This window comes from Sus scrofa, chromosome 17 (assembly GCF_054392235.1).
Source record: "Sus scrofa isolate SSC_HxYL_T2T_F1_AM1 chromosome 17, Sscrofa_HxYL_maternal_Yorkshire_Landrace_v2.0, whole genome shotgun sequence".
NCBI lineage: Eukaryota > Metazoa > Chordata > Mammalia > Artiodactyla > Suidae > Sus > Sus scrofa.
Window position 1 is genome coordinate 67,839,943 of NC_139399.1, and position 20,271 is coordinate 67,860,213.

At 47.1% G+C, this 20,271-nt stretch overlaps 1 long non-coding RNA gene across 1 annotated transcript in view; it reads right to left on the reverse strand.

Annotated features, from left to right (window-relative positions):
• The window catches only part of LOC146395415 (uncharacterized), an 86,998-nt gene that overhangs the window by 14,484 nt on the left and 52,243 nt on the right, over window positions 1-20,271 (reverse strand). The window contains exons 2-3 of the long non-coding RNA XR_014832660.1: window positions 10,676-10,817; window positions 9,130-9,214 (exon numbers count right to left, since the gene is read on the reverse strand). This is a non-coding gene — a long non-coding RNA (uncharacterized LOC146395415). The remainder of the gene's footprint in view (window positions 1-9,129; window positions 9,215-10,675; window positions 10,818-20,271) is intronic.

The following is a 20,271-nucleotide window of genomic DNA, read 5'->3' on the forward strand; positions in this document are numbered from 1 at the left end:
CCAGTTTCCCGAAGTTCCGCCACGCAGAGTCACCGCTGCTGGCTCAAGGACGTGGCGTACAAGGGCCCAGACCACACGGCAAGGAAGTCCCTCTGCTCAGCAATTCTCGGACCTGGCGGATGTCACATAAGCCTCGGCAGCTTCCGAGTGAGCACCTCACACCCCTTCCTGCTCCTTTCTGACACAGAGCGGGCCTCGAGGTGGTGGCTTCTGCAGGTGACTGGGCCGAAAATGTAGCAACAGTGCTTAGCTGTGTTCCGTTAATTTTTAAGGTTGTGTCTACTTAAGGAAGGCGGTACGACTTTTCCATTTTTAGGAGTGGATGTTCTTTGGAACTTACAGCTTACTTGCATTGAATATATCATGTATTTGTTTACTTTGGCACAGTAGTAGACTCTCCTGGCTCGAAATGAATGTGTATGAGGAGGTGTGAAGTTGTGCCTTCCCAGGCCTGTCTCCTCTCCCTCAGCGCCGCCCATGTTCCATCACCGCTCTCACGTCTCTGCAGCTTTCCCAAGAGCGGATGCAAATACGACCTCGTAGGCACAGACGTTGTCCCCCAGCACAGGTCTCCACACAGTGGCAGTGACCTCTGCGCACAGGCCAGCTCCTGCCTCCCTCCTGGCGTAACAATGAACCCTAGCCATCTCTCTCTACAGTCTATTTCCTCACTCTGCTCTGCTGCACAGACTTCGCTTGTAGAGATGTGCCCCTGTCTACCAACTGTTCTCTGCCGATGGACATTTCAGCTGCTTCTCATCTTTTGATACTAGACACCAAGCAACTGGAAGTAGCTTATACTTACCTCGGCCCACAAGGGTGAGAGTCTGTCCGGGAAGAGGCTTTGCTCGGCACTGCCAGGTCAAAGAGAACACTGACTTGTAGTTTTGATGGGCTGCCAAATTGGAGGGTCTGGTTTTGTTCTTCATATTGCTTTTATTAATTACAGATTTACAGAGAAGAAACGGCAGGGGAGCAAAACTTGCCAGCCCAAAATGTGTCTCTTTGGTACAAGGACTTTTTAGGCTGATTCCTTTTAAGAAATGGAAGACTCAGAAAGTTTTTCTTTTACCTCTCCTTAACTGCAAAGAAGAATTTGCCAGAGGGCCTGGTCCAGGAAGACAGCTGTGACCAGGGATGATTACAGAGAATATGAGGTTGGTTTGGTGAGCGGGGCGAGCAGGGCCTGGCCATCAGCTTTGGCGCCGTGTCCCGTCTCTGGCTGGTAGGTGAAGGCCAACTCCTGTTTACGGAACTGTCCTGTGGACTGTCTTCCGTCCCTTCTGAAGCCACCCCCCTCCCCCGCCCCGCCCCGCCCCGCCCCAGCTCAGAATTGCCCATAAGCCTGGACTGCCTGACTGCGTGTAGGTCTCCTGTTCTGGTGGGAACGCCATACATCTGTAATTTATTTGTTTGTCTCCTATTAATCTGTGCTATGCTAATTTGATTACTAGACCAGTGAAAGAACCAAGAAGAGTAGAGGAAAAATGTGTCCTGCCCTGTAGCCTGAAGCCAAGGATGGTGCAGATGGGGTGCAGCCTATCATGCTGACAGGTGACTGCGTCGGGGAGGACTAACAGACACTCTCTTTAGCCCCAGAATTACTCAGGGTGGAACAGTGGGGCGGCGGAGGGGAGAGCTTTGGGCACTGCATTTTGTTCCTCTCAGTGGAGCCCTGACCGGACAGAAGGGTTCCAAGTGCCCAGGCGGTGCTGCCCAAGGTCCCAGGGGACGCCTGTTTCCTTGTTCCTGGATTCCGTAAGATCCCTCAGGATAAGCCCCCCCAAGCCCGTTTGACTAGGCTTCTTCTAAATCAATCCATCCTGAGACACTTCTCTCTGGCCCCGGGGGAAGCAATCTGATTGGGTGATATTAGATATTCCTGTCACATCTACTTTTCTGGTCATATTAAAAAAAAATAAATTAAATCCAAAGTTTGTCTTTGTTTTCTTTTGGGAAAGAATCCAGCTTGGCAGTTTCTGCTTTCAGTGCCTGCTTTTGTGGCCGGCCCCTGATGGTGACTATTATGAGTTTCTTCTTAGAGTCCACGGGGCAAAAGGAACTTTTCATTCAACAATCACAAAACAGATTTATGTTGAAAATAATGAGAACATCGTTGCTGTCCTGGAAAAACATGTGAGAGGAGCAGAGAGGGGTCTCTTTTTTTAATTTATTTTTTATTTTTTATTTTTATTTTTTTTAATTTTCCCGCTGTACAGCAAGGGGGTCAGGTTATCCTTACATGCATACATTACAATTACATTTTTTCCCCCACCCTTTGTTCTGTTGCAACATGAGTATCTAGACATAGTTCTCAATGCTACTCAGCAGGATCTCCTTGTAAATCTATTCCAAGTTGTGTCTGATAAGCCCAAGCTCCCGATCCCTCCCACTCCCTCCCCCTCCCACCAGGCAGCCACAAGTCTTTTCTCCAAGTCCATGATTTTCTTTTCTGAGGAGATGTTCATTTGTGCTGGATATTAGATTCCAGTTATAAGTGATATCATATGGTATTTGTCTTTGTCTTTCTGGCTCATTTCCCTCAGGATGAGATTCGCAGGTTCCATCCATGTTGCTACAAATGGCATTATGTCATTCTTTTTTATGGCTGAGTAGTGTTCCATTGTGTATATATATCACATCTTCCGAATCCAATCATCTGTCGATGGACATTTGGGTTGTTTCCATGTCCTGGCTATTGTGAATAGTGCTGCGATGAACATGCGGGTGCATGTGTCTCTTTTAAGTAGAGTTTTGTCCGGATGGATGCCCAAGAGTGGGATTGTGGGGTCATATGGAAGTTCTATGTATAGATTTCTAAGGTATCTCCAAACTGTTCTCCATAGTGGCTGCACCAGCTTACATTCCCACCAACATTGCAGGAGGGTTCCCTTTTCTCCACACCCCCTCCAGCACTTGTTATTTGTGGACTTATTTATTTATTTATTTATTTTTGTCTTTTTTTTCTATTTCTTTGGGCCGCTCCCGCGGCATATGGAGGTTCCCAGGCTAGGGGTCAAATTGGAGCTGTAGCCACTGGCCTAAGCTAGAGCCACAGCAACGCGGGATCCGAGCCGCGTCTGCAACCTACACCATAGCTCACGGCAACGCCAGATCATTAACCAACTGAGCAAGGGCAGGGACTGAACCCGCAACCTCATGGTTCCTAGTCGGATTCGTTAACCACTGCGCCACGACGGGAACTCCTGTGGACTTATTAATGATGGCCATTCTGACTGGTGTGAGGTGGTATCTCATGGTAGTTTTGATTTGCATTTCTCTTATAATCAGCGATGTCGAGCATTTTTTCATGTGTTTGCTGGCCATCTGTATATCTTCTTTGGAGAAATGTCTATTCAGGTCTTTTGCCCATTTTTCCACTGATTGATTGGCTTTTTTGCTGTTGGGTTGTATAAGTTGTTTATATATTCTAGAGGTTAAGCCCTTGTCGGTTGCATCATTTGAAACTATTTTCTCCCATTCTGAAAGTTGTCTTTTTGTTTTCTTTTGGGTTTCCTTTGCTGTGCAAAAGCTTTTCAGTTTGATGAGGTCCCATGGGTTTATTTTTGCTCTAATTTCTATTGCTTTGGGAGACTGACCTGAGAAAATATTCATGATGTTGATGTCAGAGAGTGTTTTGCCTATGTTTTCTTCTAGGAGTTTGATGGTGTCCTGTGGTATATTTAAGTCTTTCAGCCATTTGGAGTTTATTTTTGTGCATGGTGTGAGGGTGTGTTCTAGTTTCATTGCTTTGCATGCAGCTGTCCAGGTTTCCCAGCAATGCTTGCTGAATAGACTTTCTTTTTCCCATTTTATGTTCTTGCCTCCCTTGTCAAAGATTAATTGACCATAGGTGTCAGGGTTTATTTCTGGATTCTCTATTCTGTTCCATTGGTCTGTCTGTCTGTTTTGATACCAGTCCCACACTGTCTTGATGACTGTGGCTTTGTAGTATTTCTTGAAGTCTGGGAGAGTTATGCCTCCTGCTTGGTTTTTGTTTCTCAGGATTGCTTTGGTGATTCTGGGTCTTTTGTTGTTCCATATAAATGTTTGGATTGTTTGTTCTAGTTCTGTGAAAAATGTCATGGGTAATTTGATAGGGATTGCATTGAATCTGTAGATTGCTTTGGGTAGTATGGCCATTGTTACAATATTGATTTTCCCAATCCAGGAACATGGACTATCTTTCCATTTCTTTACATCTTCTTTGATTTCTTTGATTAAAGTTTTATAGTTCTCGGCATATAGGTCCTTTACCTCCTTGGTCAGGTGTATTCCGAGGTATTTGATTTTGTGAGGTGCAATTTTAAAAGGTATCGTATTTTTGTATTCCTTTTCTAATATTTCATTGCTGGTGTACAGAAATGCAACTGACTTCTGAATGTTAATCTTATATCCTGCTACTTTGCTGAATTTATTAATCAGTTGAAGTAGTTTTTGGGTTGAGTCCTTAGGGTTTTCTATGTATAGTATCATGTCATCTGCATACAGTGACAGTTTGATCTCTTCTCTTCCTATATAGATGCCTTTTATTTCTTTTGTTTGTCTAATTGCTGTGGCTAGGACTTCCAAAGCTATGTTGAAGAGCAGTGGTGAGAGTGGGCATCCCTGTCTTGTTCCAGATTTGAGTGAGAAGGCTTTCAGTTTTTCCCCATTGAGGATTATATTTGCTGTGGGTTTATCATAAATGGCTTTGATTATGTTCAGGGATGTTCCCTCTATACCCACTTTGGCGAGGGTCTTGATCATGAATGGATGTTGAACTTTGTCAAATGCTTTTTCTGTGTCTATTGAGATGATCATATGATTTTTGACCTTTTTTTTTGTTAATGTGGTGTATGATGCTGATTGATTTGTGTATGTTGAACCATCCTTGTGAACCTGGGATGAACCCTACCTGGTCATTGTGTATAATTTTTTGATATGTTGTTGGATTCGGTTGGTTAAGATTTTGTTGAGAATTTTTGCATCTATATTCATCAATGATATTGGGCGATAGTTTTCTTTTTTGGTGTTATCTCTGCCTGGTTTTGGAATGAGGGTGATGGTGGCCTCATAGAATGTCTTTGGGAGTATTCCTTCTTCTTCAACCTTTTGAAAGAGTTTAAGGAGGATGGGCACCAATTCCTCTTTATATGTTTGATAGAATTCACCTGTGAAGCCATCTGGTCCTGGACTTTTATTTGTAGGGAGTGATTTTATGACCTCTTCAATTTCATTTCTAGTGATCGGTCTGTTCAGTTGGTCTGTTTCTTCTTGATTCAGTTTTGGCAGGCTGTAAGATTCTAGAAAATTGTCCATTTCTTCCAGATTGTCAAACTTGTTGCCGTATAGTTGTTCACAGTATTCTCTTATGGTTTTTTGTATTTCTGCTGTATCCGTTGTGATTTCTCCTTTTTCATTTATAATTTTGGTTATTTGGGTTCTTTCTCTCCTCTTTTTGGTGAGTCTGGCCAGGGGTTTGTCAATTTTGTTTACCTTTTCAAAGAACCAGCTCTTGGTTTTATTAATTTTCTCTATTGTTTTTTGAATCTCTGTTTTATTGATTTCTTCTTTGATCTTTATATTTTCCTTCCTTCTGCTGACTTTAGGTCTTTTTTGTTCTTCTTTTTCTAATTCATTTAGGTGGAGTGTTAAGTTGTCAACTTGGGATCTTTCTTCTTTTTTGAGAAAGGCCTGTATTGCTATAAATTTCCCTCTGAGCACTGCTTTTGCAGCATCCCATCGATTTTGAGAGGTTGTGTCTTCATTAGCATTTGTTTCAAGGTAGTTTTTAATTTCCTTCTTGATTTCCTCATTGACCCATTGGTTTTTTAGTAGCATGTTGTTTAGTCTCCATGTAGTAGGTTTTTTCTCTTTCCTTTTCCCATGGTTGATTTCTAATTTCATGGCATTGTGGTCAGAGAAGACACTTGAGATAATTTCTATGCTCCTAAATTTATTGAGGTTAGCTTTGTGTCCCAATATGTGGTCGATTCTTGAGAATGTTCCATGAGCATTTGAGAAGAATGTGTATTCTGCTTCTTTTGGATGTAGTGTCCTGAAGATATCAATTAAGTCTAACTTTTCTATTATTTCCTTTAGGATCTCTGTTGCTTTATTGGTTTTCTGTCTAGAGGATCTGTCCATTGATGTGAGGGGCGTATTAAGGTCTCCTACTATGATTGTATTCTCATCAATATCTCCCTTTATGTCTGTTAATATTTGAGGTATGTATCTGGGTGCTCCTATATTTGGGGCATATATGTTGATGATAGTAACATCCTCTCCTTGGATGGATCCCTTAATCATTAAGTAGTGTCCTTCTTTGTCTTTCTTTATGTCCTTTGTTTTAAAGTCTATTTTGTCTGATATGAGTGTTGCAACTCCTGCTTTTCTGTCACATCTATTGGTGTGAAATATTTTTCCCCACCCTTTCACTTTCAATCTATATGTATCTTTTGTCCTCAAGTGAGTTTCTTGTAGGCAGCATATTTGAAGGTTTTTGCCTTTTTATCCACTCAGCCACTCTGTGTCTTTTGATTGGGGCATTCAGTCCATTGACATTTAAGGTGATAAGTGATAGATGATTATTTATTGCCATTTTGAACCTCGTGTTCCAGTTGATTCTATGGTTCTCCATTCTTCCTTTTTTTTTTTTGGTTGGATGGTCTCCTGTTATTATCTGCTTGAGTGTATTTTTTTTTATTTTTTGCATTTGCAATATTTGGTTTTGGCTTGTGGTTACCCTGTTTTTTAAGTATGCTAACCCCTTCCCGTAATTGTGTTTTAGCCTGTTTTAGCCAAACACTTCACTAGAGGGGTCTCTTTTATGCAACTGGATTGTGGAAGTTGATGCACTGGCCTCAAGGGGAGGAGCGGTCTTTTCCTCACCTTGGCAGTTTGTTCTTGACAAAAGATTCAGAGTACCTTTTCTTCCTTTTTTTTCATTTTCTTTTTTTTAATAAAGGAAGGATATAGTTAGTTGACCAGGGATTAGCTAGGGATTAAGGGCTGGTTGACTTTGCAATATTTCCACCTGCCTGTGATGCATATACTTGAATTAACAATGGTAAATAATCAAAAGGGTATTAAAATGTGAGCGAGGCCACAGAGGGAGAGCCGGAGTCTGTCTCTCTGTTGTACAGAGCCCTGGGGCCTCACTTTACCTATCTGGAATTCTAAGGTCTTGAATTTATAACGTCCAGGGGTCTGGGGGCTTCCGCAAGCTACATTGCCAACAGCCCTGATTTGGTGCTTTTCTTTAATGGCAAAGTCAATTGAGAAACCAGGTTCTATTTAATCTTTAGGCCGGTTTATTGCCAGTGTGCAGTTATCAGCAGAGACACACTGAAATGACACAAAGGGAGGTACAAGTGGCAGCGGCAGAGCCGGGGGAAGGCCAGTGCCTCATCATGACCGTCACGACCTCCAGGACAAAAGGCATAACCCGCAGGGAAAGATTCCCGCCACAACTGCTTTCCACCTGCTTAGTTAAATTTAACTCAAAAGGCTGGGAAGACGATTTTATTAATTCTGTATCTCAGCGGAAATCGGAGCCTTAGAAGATCAAGGCTTTAGAATTCTCCTGGGGGAAGACATCAGCTACATGGCACAAAGAACACCTCCTTTCTGTTTGTCAGAGGAAGACATAATTGTGCCGCTTCCTCACTGAAGAAGTTTACAAACATTTGCAAGTTGTCAAAAATAATTAGTCTAAAATTGGTTCATAAACCATGGAATGAAACAGTACGTGCCTTGTTGAGATCAAAGGGCTTCATTACCTTCTTGTAAACCCAAATAAATTCTTTTGAAAGTCAACTCCTGGAATTAGTGGTGGTTTCTGCTGAGTGTTGGTGGCAGGGGGAGGAAGCTGCACAGAGGCGATGGGGGGCAACGGGGGAGTGGGGGGGCGGGAGGGGAGGGTCCTGAACGCGACAGAGCACGTCCACCCTGACAGCTCAAGCCCTGCCTTCCTGCCAGGACTGTGGGTGAGGCTGGCCTCCTGACCCCGCCTCCAAGGTGGGAGAGGGCGCCTCCACCTGCACTTGTGCAGGTAAAGTAAGTGAGGGCTGGTGACTTATCTGTCTCCCTGCTGCATACGCTCTCACAGAAGCAGGCCTGGACAGGGCTTCATCCTCTGGCCTCTCCGGTCCATGTGTGCTCCAGTCCACTGGCCTCTACACTGTGGGTCAGTGGTGAGGGAGATGCTGCAGCAGAAGGCTCAGCCCAGCACCCGCCCAGATAAGCTGTGGGTAATGGCAGCTCTGTCCGCTTCTTATTGTTATTCATTATTAGCCACAGAAACCAGCAGACCTTCACTGAGGGTTCTGTCCATGCCAGGCGCTGGAGTGGGGGAAATGCTGGGAATGACCTCAGAGCCCCAAGGTCTGGCTCCTTTTCTTAAGGGGAGGTCAGCTAACAGGCCCCCTCACTGCAAATCTGTGTCCTGTGTGAATGGAGCCCCTAGAGGTAGGCCATGTAGCTGCCTGATAAACAACTCCAATGACCCCTGGGAGAGGCACACAGAGGTCACGGAGGGACTGGGGAAGCCTTTGGGGAGCCCTGTTTGAAATCAGTGGGAGGAAGAGGATGATAAAGATTTGATGGTTGGGAGGAAGCAATTTAACAGAGCGTTTTCTCTCTTTCCGTATATCTGTGTGTAAACACACACACACACACACACACACACACACGCATCTGTGCTCGGTGATCCATCTGTGCTTTTTGGTGATGGCTCTTTGTTGCTCTGACGATCAGAAGGAAGATGTCTGAAGACTCACACCCTCTCCTTGCAATCACCGTCTCCCACCAACATTCTCCGGATTCTTCCAGAGAGTGGACCCTCTGCACACACCTCTTTGCAGTCCCCCTCACCCCGGGCTTGTCTCTTGCCTCCTTGCTGGCAGGCGGGCAGCCTCGAGACTCAGGGACAGCCGCCCAGACAGAGCTGAGGCCTGGCAGCAGCACGAGCACCGGGTGAGGGCCCAGCTCTTGTCTATGTAACAAAGCAACCATGCGGCCAAAAAGCACACTTGAAAACAAACCAGGGTGATGGGTTAAAAAGGTCTGGGCCAGATCACTCAAAACCTATGGAACCCTGTAACCAGAGCACTCACGGAAGAGCAACAGCTGCAGTAAAACACTCACCCCGTTGGAGCTGGGATCACGGTCCGAGAATCCTCCAGCCTTAGAGCTCCCGCCTGCCTGGGCCTCCTTGTGTGACATGTAGGCCCTGGAGAGGATTCAGGAGACAGAGATGACGTGAAATGTGGACATGAGAAGCAAAGGCAGGGTGCGCCTTTATACCCGAATCCACTGTTTTACACGCGAAACGGCGGCCACCCCAGTGCGTGGACACGGGAATTCTCCCGGGAGCTCTGCCGGCAGAGAGTGGAGGGGCTCCTGAAGCAACTAGAGCAGCCACTGCTTTGTTAAAGGAAGCCATTTCTAGAGCTTTTAAGCATTTTTCTTTTTCTTTTTTTTTTTTTAATTGATGAGGCTCACTTTTCGAGTGGAAGAAAGCCTGCCTGGCCCGCCTCGGACCATCACGTGTGAGGAAGCCATGTGCGTGGACCAGAGGCCAGCCTCGCACCCCACACTCTTCCCACAATCCTCGTGAGTCAGTTCTCGCCAAATTACCCGCCCGGTTGCAGAATCCACCTGCTACTTAACCTCTGTAGTGAACCAGGGTGGCCCTTCTGCATGTGTGCTCAGAGGGGCCCAGCTTGAGGCTCTCAGAGCCTTTTGAACAAGGGCCCACATTTTCACTTTGTGCCAGCACGGCCAGGGTCTGCACTGACCCTGCCTCTGACCTGTCCCGCTGTCCCCTGCTGGAGGCGGGTGGGGGATCCCTCGGCACCTTCGGTGCAAAGTTGACAATACCCGTAAAAGGTGGGGCACCGTGAAGACTGTCCATCTTCAGGGACAACAGAGAAAGAGGGGAGCCGGGCTGAGACTGGCTCCCCCTGCCTGTCTCCCCATCAGCCCAAACCAGTCCACTGCCAAGCTGGGCTGATTCTCCCACCCAGAACGCCACCCTCGGCCTCCTCCACCCTTGCCTGGACCAACTCATTCCCTCGACTACCTCTCCTATCAGCCCAAGGGGCCCTTCATGGTGCGAAGATAATGGCAAACTCCTGGCCTAAAAATCCTAGTGGCTTTGCATTTTCTATTTTCTCTAAGAGAAATGACAAGATGTTTGAGGCAGTGGGTAAAGGCCCATCAGCTGTGCTCCCGTCCAGGCTCAGGCCTTTTCCTAACTCCCCAGGCTCGGGTAAGAAGGCCCTTCTAGATTCTTCAGATCCGGTTCCTTCTTTTATGATCTTCCTTCTCTCATGTGGGGGTCCCTCTGCTAGGGGGACCTGTATCCCTGAAGACTCTAATCCCATCTCAGGCTCTGCCTGGAACCACACCCCTCCCAGAAGTCTCCCTGGTCCCCAGGGCTGCATCAGCCCCCTACACGTGGCCACAGGCTCTGCGTCTCCAATGCCCCCGACATGGGTCCTCCCACTGGGCTCTGGACCGTAATAGTAAATCATGTCATTAATTACCTACACCTTCACTGCGAAATGAGGGCTTGGATGTCAGTGAGGCAGAGGGCCCTCTGTGTCTCGGAAACATTCAATTCTCAGACAAAAGGCACATCGAATATATACTGCGGTGATCACGTGAAAACAGGCAACGCAGGTCGTACCCTGGCTCACCAGAGAGCCCGAGACAGGAGATCGCCTCTCTGGGCTGTCAGCGTCAGCAGGGAGTGTGACTCCTTGGTGTCCGGGATGGTCGCCACCTGCATTCTGGAACATTCTGGAGCCAGGCCTCACTCTGTGGAGAATCTGCACAAGGAGAAACCGACAAAGGTCTTCGGTGTTTATTTAACGCTGGCGTCACAGAGTTGCTGAGGCCAAATACTTCAAGACAAATTATGCACCCTGGAATTGAAAATGCCTTTCCTTTTCAGTATAAAAGCAATACATCCTCATTAGGTTTCTGCAGCATTTGAATGTTTCTGTTCTGTAAAGTGTCATCCCTCCATTTACTCCCCATTCTCCAGCGTCCTTCTTCCCTGTCGGGATGCGGCAGTGAGTACTTCATCGTGATTTTACAAAATTGAGAGCAAAAACCGGTGTCCTACAGCTTGCTTCTTTCACGTAATGTATTGCGGGTACCTTTCTAGGGAAGTTAATGTCAACTTCATTCTTTTCAACTTTATTGTTTGGGAAAATGAAACAATCATCATTTATTTAATTAGTTCTGTGTTGATGGAGATACGGGTGTTCTCAATTTTTCATAATTACAAACCAAGTTGCAAAGACCATTAAAAAATGTGTCCTTCCACAACTGGGTGACAGTTTCTTTAGGATAAATTCCTGCCCAGAAATAGAATTCATGGGCCAAATGGCACGAACATTTTAAATATTAATTGACATTGCCAAATTGCCTTCCACAAAAAGGATGTGAAAAATGTACGCTCTTAACAGGCTATGGGAGCTCATACAGAGAAGCTGCTCTTGGGTAGAAGTGACAGAAATCCCAACTCAGAATGGTTTAAACAAATGAAAACATGTTGGCTTATATAAAGGGAAGTTTGCTGTAAGGGCTTACCACGTATTATCAGAGCCAGGTTGTTTTAGGGTCCTAGCTCAGCTCTGCGGCCTGCTGAGTGTTTGCCTAAATGTCAGATAGGTCACTCCTCATGGTCACAGGAAGGCTGCCAGCAGCGCCTGGGCCACATGGTCCTGGGTCCACATCAGAGGAACAGCACTTCCAGGAAACACTCTGATCGGGCTGCTACTGTGATGGGCTCTTGGACGACTCGGTGCCATCACGGCAATGTGACCTGACGCAGGGGCTGATTTAGCTCAGGGTCACATGTTGTAGCCCTAGGGCTGGGTGTGGCTGGGTGTGCTGCTCACACCAGATGGAATGAGCGTGCCTGGCCCAGCCTCAGAAGTGCCCTGGGCTTGCTTGACTGCTGCTGTCATCTTGAAGTTCTTAATAAATGTTAAACATTTTGCACCGGGACCTACAAATCATGTTGCCAATCACAGATGAAAATTCGGGCTGCTTTTAGAAAACAGAGGCAATATAGCTGGGTTGACAAAACACAAATGTCTACTGCAATGGTTACGTGCTAAGTAATATGATTTAAACAATTCCTCCTTGAACGGTTTTATTGCTTGCTGTCTCTAATCCTCTGCTCGATACCAAAAATGACAGGGCTGGGTGGGGTGGTCCCCGCAAGTGGTCTAGCTCTGCTTTTCCCCAACAAATGTCTGCCTCCCTTGGGCTGTGGAAATTAATCTGTACCTGCACCAAGTTTATGGACAGGGTGATGTTCTTGAAGTTAAGCTGCTTCAACTGTACTGGTATTAAAAAGTGGCCACCAATTAAAACGGGGAGAAAATCAACCATGTTACAGGAATGAGAAAACTAAATGGATGGGCCCCAGCTTTACTCAGCTCCTAGCAACCACCAGTGTTATGGAAAATTTCCAATATGAAAATCCCAAGGTTTAGGGCAATGCTTTTTGAAGATTCTTGTAAATTGGTAACAGCTTGGTGTGGTGGATTAGACATATTTTTTCAGTCTGCTTTCTTTTCACACGTAACCCAATTATTTTCCTCTAATTGAGGAGCAAAGCAGACACTTAAATGGCATCTAAGTATTTCTGATGTGCTTCTTTCATCCTCATAAATGGTCCCATCCATATATTTCAGTGAAAATTATATTGTATGGCCATCTTTCAAAAAAGTGATTTATTTTTTACTTCAGCTATCAATATGTGACTATATTCTCTTGTAAAAAGAAAAAAAAAAAGGAAGAAAATGGAGCATTTCAGGTGAGGTTAAAGTCCTTTCTGACCACCTCTCCCCACCTCACTCTATCACTCATTCTCCATCCTTGTCCCTTCTCAGAGGTAATTGCCCTAATCAGGTCTTAGCTTTTTCTAGAATGTTCTAAGCTTTTAGATACCTATATATCTCCCTAGAAAATGGCTACAATTGTTTTGTTCTGTTTTGACATAAAAGGCATCATCATGCAGCTCTCTCTTTAAAAAAAAAAAAACAAAAAAACCTCAACATAGCTTGGCGAGCTTTCCACACAATATGCAGTCTTTTTTTTTTTTTTTTTTTTTTTTTTGTCTTTTTGCCATTTCTTGGGCCTCTCCCGCGGCATATGGAGGTTCCCAGGCTAGGGGTCGAATCGGAGCTGTAGCTGCCAGCCTACGCCAGAGCCACAGCAACACAGGATCCGAGCCGCTTCTGCAACCTACACCACAGCTCATGGCAACGCCAGATCCTTAACCCACTGAGCGAGGGCAGGGATCCAACCTGCAACCTCATGGTTCCTAGTCAGATTCGTTAACCACTTCGCCACGACGGGAACTCCCTACATGCAGCATTTTTAACTGCAGGAAAGTTTGTGCTGTAGAAATATTCCACATTAGATAAAGCCTCGATGGGCATTTAGGGTGATTTGTGGTTTCCACTCTTTCGTGCAAGAATGCTGCAGTGACCATCTCCGCGTGGGCCTTTGAGGGCAGCATGTCTGCTCAGCATGGTCTTTGCGATGGCTGACGGGCTAGCCCCAGAACCCACACGTCTGGGGAAGCAGAGGCAGTGAGCCTGGGCAGAGGGGGCCTGGGCTGTGATGAAGCTGCAGCAAGGCCTTAGTCACCTCCATGGTGGGAGGTGCGCTCTGGAGCAGGGCTATTGGGAGCTATTCCGAGCTGGAGCCACAGGACAGGTGTCTTGCACCCCACATCCACTGGTCACTGGTCATGGACTGCCCTGGGGGAGGGACGTGACTTGAAGGTCTTCAGCAATCCCCTGGGATGGGAAGGGCAGAGGTGTCGCGCTGGGGCCTTGGCTGTGGCTGTCAGCCAGGAACAGAGGGGACAGTGTGAGAAGAAGGAGGTTGGGTTCTGTGGATGCGGTGGGGGCAGGGACCCACAGACTCACGGCGTTCCCACATTTAAAGACTGAGGTGAGATTGCCTTTAGTGGGCTGTGGACTTGTCGGGCGGGTGTGGTCTGGAGAGGATGCTTGATTTCAAAGGGAAAAGACACTGTCAGATAACCCGAGACAAAACCTGAGGCCTCCGGGACATGTGCCACCATCCTGCAGCTTTGCAGACATTTCCAAAACCAGCCTGATCTGCAGCGGCTTAGCCTGTCTCATTCTAAAACCCACCAAGGTAACTTAGCCTTATCACTTCCCTTCAAGCCAAGTGGCCTTGAAGGTCATGTCCAGGCTCTGATCCCTTGTCAAATGTTTCTGGTCAGTGCCCTACTTCAGAGCCGGCAGGACTGAATGCAATGCATCTCAACGTGGGCTGCCCTCCCGTGGCCACATCATTTGGAGGAACTTGAATAAACTGGGGCTTGATAACTTGTTTTTATACAATAAATTTTATTAAACATAAATGGGAATCATTAGCTGAAACACTTAATTAAAACCATGGCCAAATTAGATAAATGCTAAGGAGAGGTCTCTAAATTTATTGCCCGATGATCTATAGGCTTGCTCAGTAATATACTCCCGGAAACCTCCTTAATGAAGCTATTAAGCACATAAATATCATACGTGCCAAATGTCGAAATTTAGTGATGATATATCCCAGTTTACTTGCTAAGTAAATATACCCCCTTGAAAGAAGCCACTAATTTATGCTGCTGAGGACCAGAGCACGAAACTCCTCACCTGCCTGAAAACAGACCTTTAGAAAGAGGCAATTTCTGGCACCCCGAGGCCAGGAAGCAAGGAGCTGCTCCCCATCAGTAAGCCAGGGGCTTCCGGTCTTGTGCTCTGTTTCTTAAACTTTCCTTCTTACAAAGGCAGAGCAGGTGCCACTGGCCACAGACGGGTCTAGACTTGTTCCTCTGTGCTAACCGACTTGGAGTCTGGGGGAAGCTTCTCGACGTGCAGAGGGGGGTGAGTTCAGGGCTCCTCTGGCACCTGGGAGGCCCAGGAGGGCTGCAGGTGTGTGAGGTCTGGAGGTGTGGCCTCGAAGGACCCAGACTCCTCAGCCCTCTCACCCTTAGGATCTTGCTCATCTGAGCTGCCAAACCTCCCCTGCTAATAGCAACGCGGTCTCCTGCGCCTCATTCAGGTGCCCAGGCAGGGGGCCTGGGAGGTAGTCTGCTTTGATGGCCATCTTGGCCCAGAATGGGCGCTTTGGGAATTGGCCCGCCTTCCCTGTTCTCTTAACTGACCTTGCCTACTGCTCTTGTCCTGCCCTGCTCCCTGCTGCAGCTGCATCAGCACCTTGACACCTGCCTTCCCCCTATCCGGAGTGCCCTACACTCCCCCAAAGCTCCCCAATAACCACACGGCTGCTTCCCCCACCCCACCCCGATGCCCAGGCTGCCAGGAACCTCTCCTCATCCCGTCCGAACAGGACGTGTTTTTCCGTTGTCCCTCGCTCTGCCTTTTGCTTGTTCCACAGTGCTTGTCACCACCTGACATATTTCATATTCATCCATTCATAGTCTGTCTTCCCTCCCATGAATGTAAACGCCACTGGAGCCGGGGGAGGAAACAGTCACTATTTGTTCACGGTGAATCCCTAGCACCTAATTCAAGGCCTGGCACACAGCTGATGCTCACCAGTCTTTCAAAAATGAATGAATGAATGAATGAATAAATGAATGACTAATAAGCAGCAGCCACTGGGAGCCACACTGTGCAGGAACGAGAGCTACACCTGCTCCCAGAACAGTTCCCAGCTAGCAGGGAGCTGAGATGAAGTAAAGAGGAGATGACAAAAAAGCAGGCAGAGTTCTCCCATTCAGGGGGGTAGAGTGGGGACCAGCAAGGCTCCCCAGAGAAATGAAGGGGAAGACGAGTCTCTAAGGGAGCCCCAGGTGAACGGGGCTCAATGAGGCTGGAGCCATGAGCGCCAGGGCTGGAAGCTTGGTCCTGGAAGTGTGTGCCTGGAGAAGGGGGAGGCAGCCTTGGAGTGGTGCCATCACCCTGAGAGTGTGCATGGTGAGAGGGGAGAGGCCAAGGACAGACCAGCAACATGCAGGGGCCCTGAATGAGACAAGCAGCAGTTCCCAGGGGCTGAGCTGAGCCATAGCCATGGGGCCCAGCAGCTAGGAGCCAGCCAGCCAAGGGCACCATCAAACCATCAGCTGTTCCTCTGCAGCCAGAAGGCTCAGGTTGGGAGAAGGATATTCTGGTCTGAGCACGGGGCTCCAAGGTGACTGGTGGGTCCAGACTAACCGGCAGTGGAGAGAGGCGAGCACAGAAGGGTGCGTGGAGACGAATGGGACAGACGCTCTTTCCAGAGGTTGGACTGTGGGATCCGTAACAGTAAATCCCATTTACTGAGGAGAAAACGAAGCTCACAGTGTCTCAAGTGGGCGCAGGTCCATCTGCTTTCACCGTGTGCTGGAGGTCATTCTGAGAGTGGGTCCCACGTGCAGGTGTGTTTGGGAGATGCTTTCAGCTGGCCCAGGGACATGGCACCAAGTGACCAGGCATCTGTAGATCAGTCCCGACCTTTACCTCTCTGTCCACCCTGGGTACCCAAGCAGAAAGCCTCCTTCCTGGTGGTGCTGGCCAGTCTCCCACCTGCCCATCTGCCTTTCTCACCAGGACAGGAGCCTCTGCGGATGTAGCATCTGCTGACTGCATACCATGGACTTTCTTTGAACTGATTTCTAAAATCATTTTATATTGCAGGCAAGTGGGTTTTGTTTTGTTTCCTTCAAGATGGTAATACCAAGTTTCTTGCAAAAATGCATTCGGTAAGAAAGTGAGTCAGTTTAAAACAAATTAAAAGTTGAGTAAATTAGGTAATGTTAACTAATAGGTAATATGAAGAGATGCCAGGCCAGGGGAGGAGGCGCTGGTTGGGACCTCCTGGGCCCCATCATGCCATGAAGATGGTCTGACGTCACTGTGCTCCAGTGACAATGGGTGGGGTAATCTAGTTACTCTGGTACTGGGTTGAACAGTGTCCCCTAGAAATGCATGTCCATGGGGGACCTCAGAATGTGACCAATTTGGAAATAGGGGCTTTGCAGATGTAATTAGTTAAATGAGGTTATACTGGACCAGGGTGGATCCTAAGACAATGACTTTTGTCCTTATTAGAGGAAAATCTGGACACAGAGACAGACATACAGGAAAGAGGCCCTGCGATGACAGAGGCAGAGACTGGAGTGACACAGCCACTTGCCCAGAAATGCCACACGTTGCCAGCAGCTGCCAGACACGGGGGAGGCACAGGGGGACTCTTCAGATACTCTGGAAGAAGCACAGTATGACTGCCAACACTTTGACCTCAGACTTCCAGCCTCAGGGTTCTCTTGTGGCACAACGGGTTAAGGATCTGGCATTGTCACTTCAGCAGCTTGGGTCACTACTCTGGCGTGAGTTCAATCCCCAGCCTGGGGAACTTTCACAAGGCCCAGGCAAGGCCAGAAAGAAAACAAACAAAGAAAGAAAACTAAATAGACTTCCAGCCTTCAGAACTGTGAGAGGACATACTTCTGCTGTTTTAAGCCACCTGGTTTATGGTCATTTGTGACAGCAGCCACAGGAGACCTTATACAACCAATTTCTGAAAATTGATCATTAGATGATCCATTAGTAATTAAGAAAAATGGCCTTATTTGGTATATTGATGAGCACTTTGATATTCATAAAATTTCTTTCTTGTAGTTGTTATCCTGGGTGAATCCCTCTGGAGCCATTAGGTGGAAACATATTCTGACCCAAACCATGGGGTCTTCACAATATTAAGTGTGTTTTATCTTAAAAAAAATAGAAAACTACCAACCTTTGCATGAAAAATTGGTTTTTGTTGATCTATATTTTTATTTCCAACAAATCTGATGAAATCAGGTGGTGAGACAGGTGGCCTGGCTTGGAATAATGATGCTTCTGGATATATCCTTGTCTTGTTCTCATTTACAGCCTTAGAAGCATAAAAGCATATTTTCATAAAACCAACCCTTCCATGTGAAAGCAGATTTATCATTCAGATCCATCATTAATTTCCCAAAGACGTTCTCACTGGCCGTAAAAAAGACTTAGAGCTCTTTATGAAAATTTTATTCCAGAGAAAATGGTCTCGGAACAGGGTCTGCACAGACCTCTTTTAACCTCTGGTTCCCTGTGTTATTATTATTAAGTAATAACGTCGCTTCCTGCCAACATCACTCTTCCCGCTTTGTACTTCGGAGACGGAGCGATGCCTTTTGGAGTGGAGGACAAGGCAGCACTTAGTCATCGCCTCCTGCTCCTGGCCGGTCCCTGCGCGCCTGCTTAGATGGCAGTCTTACATCATCTTTTACGAGAACTTCAACTTATTTGCAATTAAGTTTAGATTGTCTAATAAAATCTGGTGACATTTTAGCTTACAGTTTATGTCCCAGTAAAAGGCTCCAAATGTTATTGCCATGAGAATCCCTGTGACAACCCAACATAAACCTTTTATTTCGGGCTGGACAGCTGACTGTGCGTTTAGAAACGGTAGGGCAGGGAGATGGAGGGACCAGGGGTTGTGATGTTGACGATTCCTGAGGGCTTCATTTCCTTCTAGAACTCAAAATGGTTCAGCCTTTCTTTCTTATTGCTTTGGTAAGAATACCTAACAGGAGATCTACCCGCTGCCTCTTTCTGGTGCACCAGTCCGTGGTGCTAACTACGGGCACACGGCTGTACCACAGAACTCTAGAATGCACTCGTCTTGCGCGATGGAGCTTCAGACCCCCTGAGCGTCGGCCCTCGATTTCCCCCTCCCCCCAGTCCCTGGCGACCACCGATCTCCTCTCTGCTTCTACGTGTCTGACTGTTTCAGGTTCCTCACGGAAGTGGATCAGGCAGGACAGGGCCTATTTCAGGGAGCGTGAGGTTCTCCATGGTCGTCCTGTGGATGCGTTTGGCAGGAGATTCGTTTCAAAGGCTGAAAAATAGGCCATGGCATGGCTGCACCACACTTCCTTGGTCTGTGCCTCTGTCCTTGGCCCATCAGCTTGTTTCCGTGGCTTGGCTATTGTCAAGAGTGCCGCAACAGACATGGGGTACAGATACCTCCGCAGAGCCTGAGTTCAATTCTTTTGGATACACACCCAGAAGTGGGGTTCTAGGTAGAAATGGGTTGAGATGCATCTGGTTGCAGCCTTAAGGTTTGGGCAATAGATGTGCGAGCTAAGGAAATCACAGAGGACGTCAGGCTTACTGGTGGGACTGCTTCTGGTCCTCAGAATATTAGGCCTCCAAACTCAGCTTCGGAAGGTTACTTTCATCACCACTGTATCGGAGCTAAACAGACATGGAGCTCAGAGATTCTCAACGGGGATGATTTTCCCTCCAGGGACCTGGGTCTGGAGACATTTTGGTTGTCCTGCCTGGGGTGGGGTGGTGCAGGCATCTAGTGGGCGGGGCCAGGGATGCTGCTAAACTTCCCACAATACACAGAGCAGCCCCCCCACAGAGAATGATCCAGTCCAACAATCCTTACATGGTTGAAAAACCCTCATCTAACTGAACCCTCTTTTTTTTTTTTTTTCCAAGGGCTGTACCCATGGCATATAGAAATTCCCAGGCTTGGGATCAACATCAGAGCTACAGCTGCCAGCCTACACCAGAGCCACAGCCACACAAAATCTGAGCCAAGTTTGCGACCTACACCACAGCTCATGGCAACACAAGATCCTTAACCCACCCAGCAAGGCCAGGGATCAAACCTGTGTCCTCATGGATCCTAGTCAGGCTCATTAGACCTGAGCCACAATGGGAACTCCCTGAACCTTCTCACAACACACAGCCTTGACTTTCCAAGGTGGCTGCCTGAGGTCCTTGCCTTTTGTCTTTGAAACATGTTTTGCTCTGAATGAAATCATGGGTGAGGCCAGGGGATGGTTGGCCAATCTCAGCCCCTGCCTGGTTCAGGAATGCAGGGAATAGCAGTACAGAGAAGGTGCAGGATTTTCAGGAGAGAGGAGACACAGGATAGAATACGCAGCCCAAGCTCTGGGGAGGAGGAGGAGAGCCGTGAACTGCTTCAGTTTCCTACTGAAGGTGATGCAACCTAGAAGCAACGACTTCATTTTCAAACAGAAAGTGCATCCTATGAGGAAAAAAAAAAAAAAAAAAAAAAGCCTCCTAGTGCCTGTGGAAGTAGGCTTCCAGAAGTCCTCAGGATCTATGGCCCCAAAGTATGCTAACGGGCGCTCTGAAGGAAGCTCTAGGTGTTACGTGGGTGAAGTGTGGAATATTCCATGACTCTTATGTCTTAAAAGCTTCCAGATTCCAGAAATGAAACCAGTTC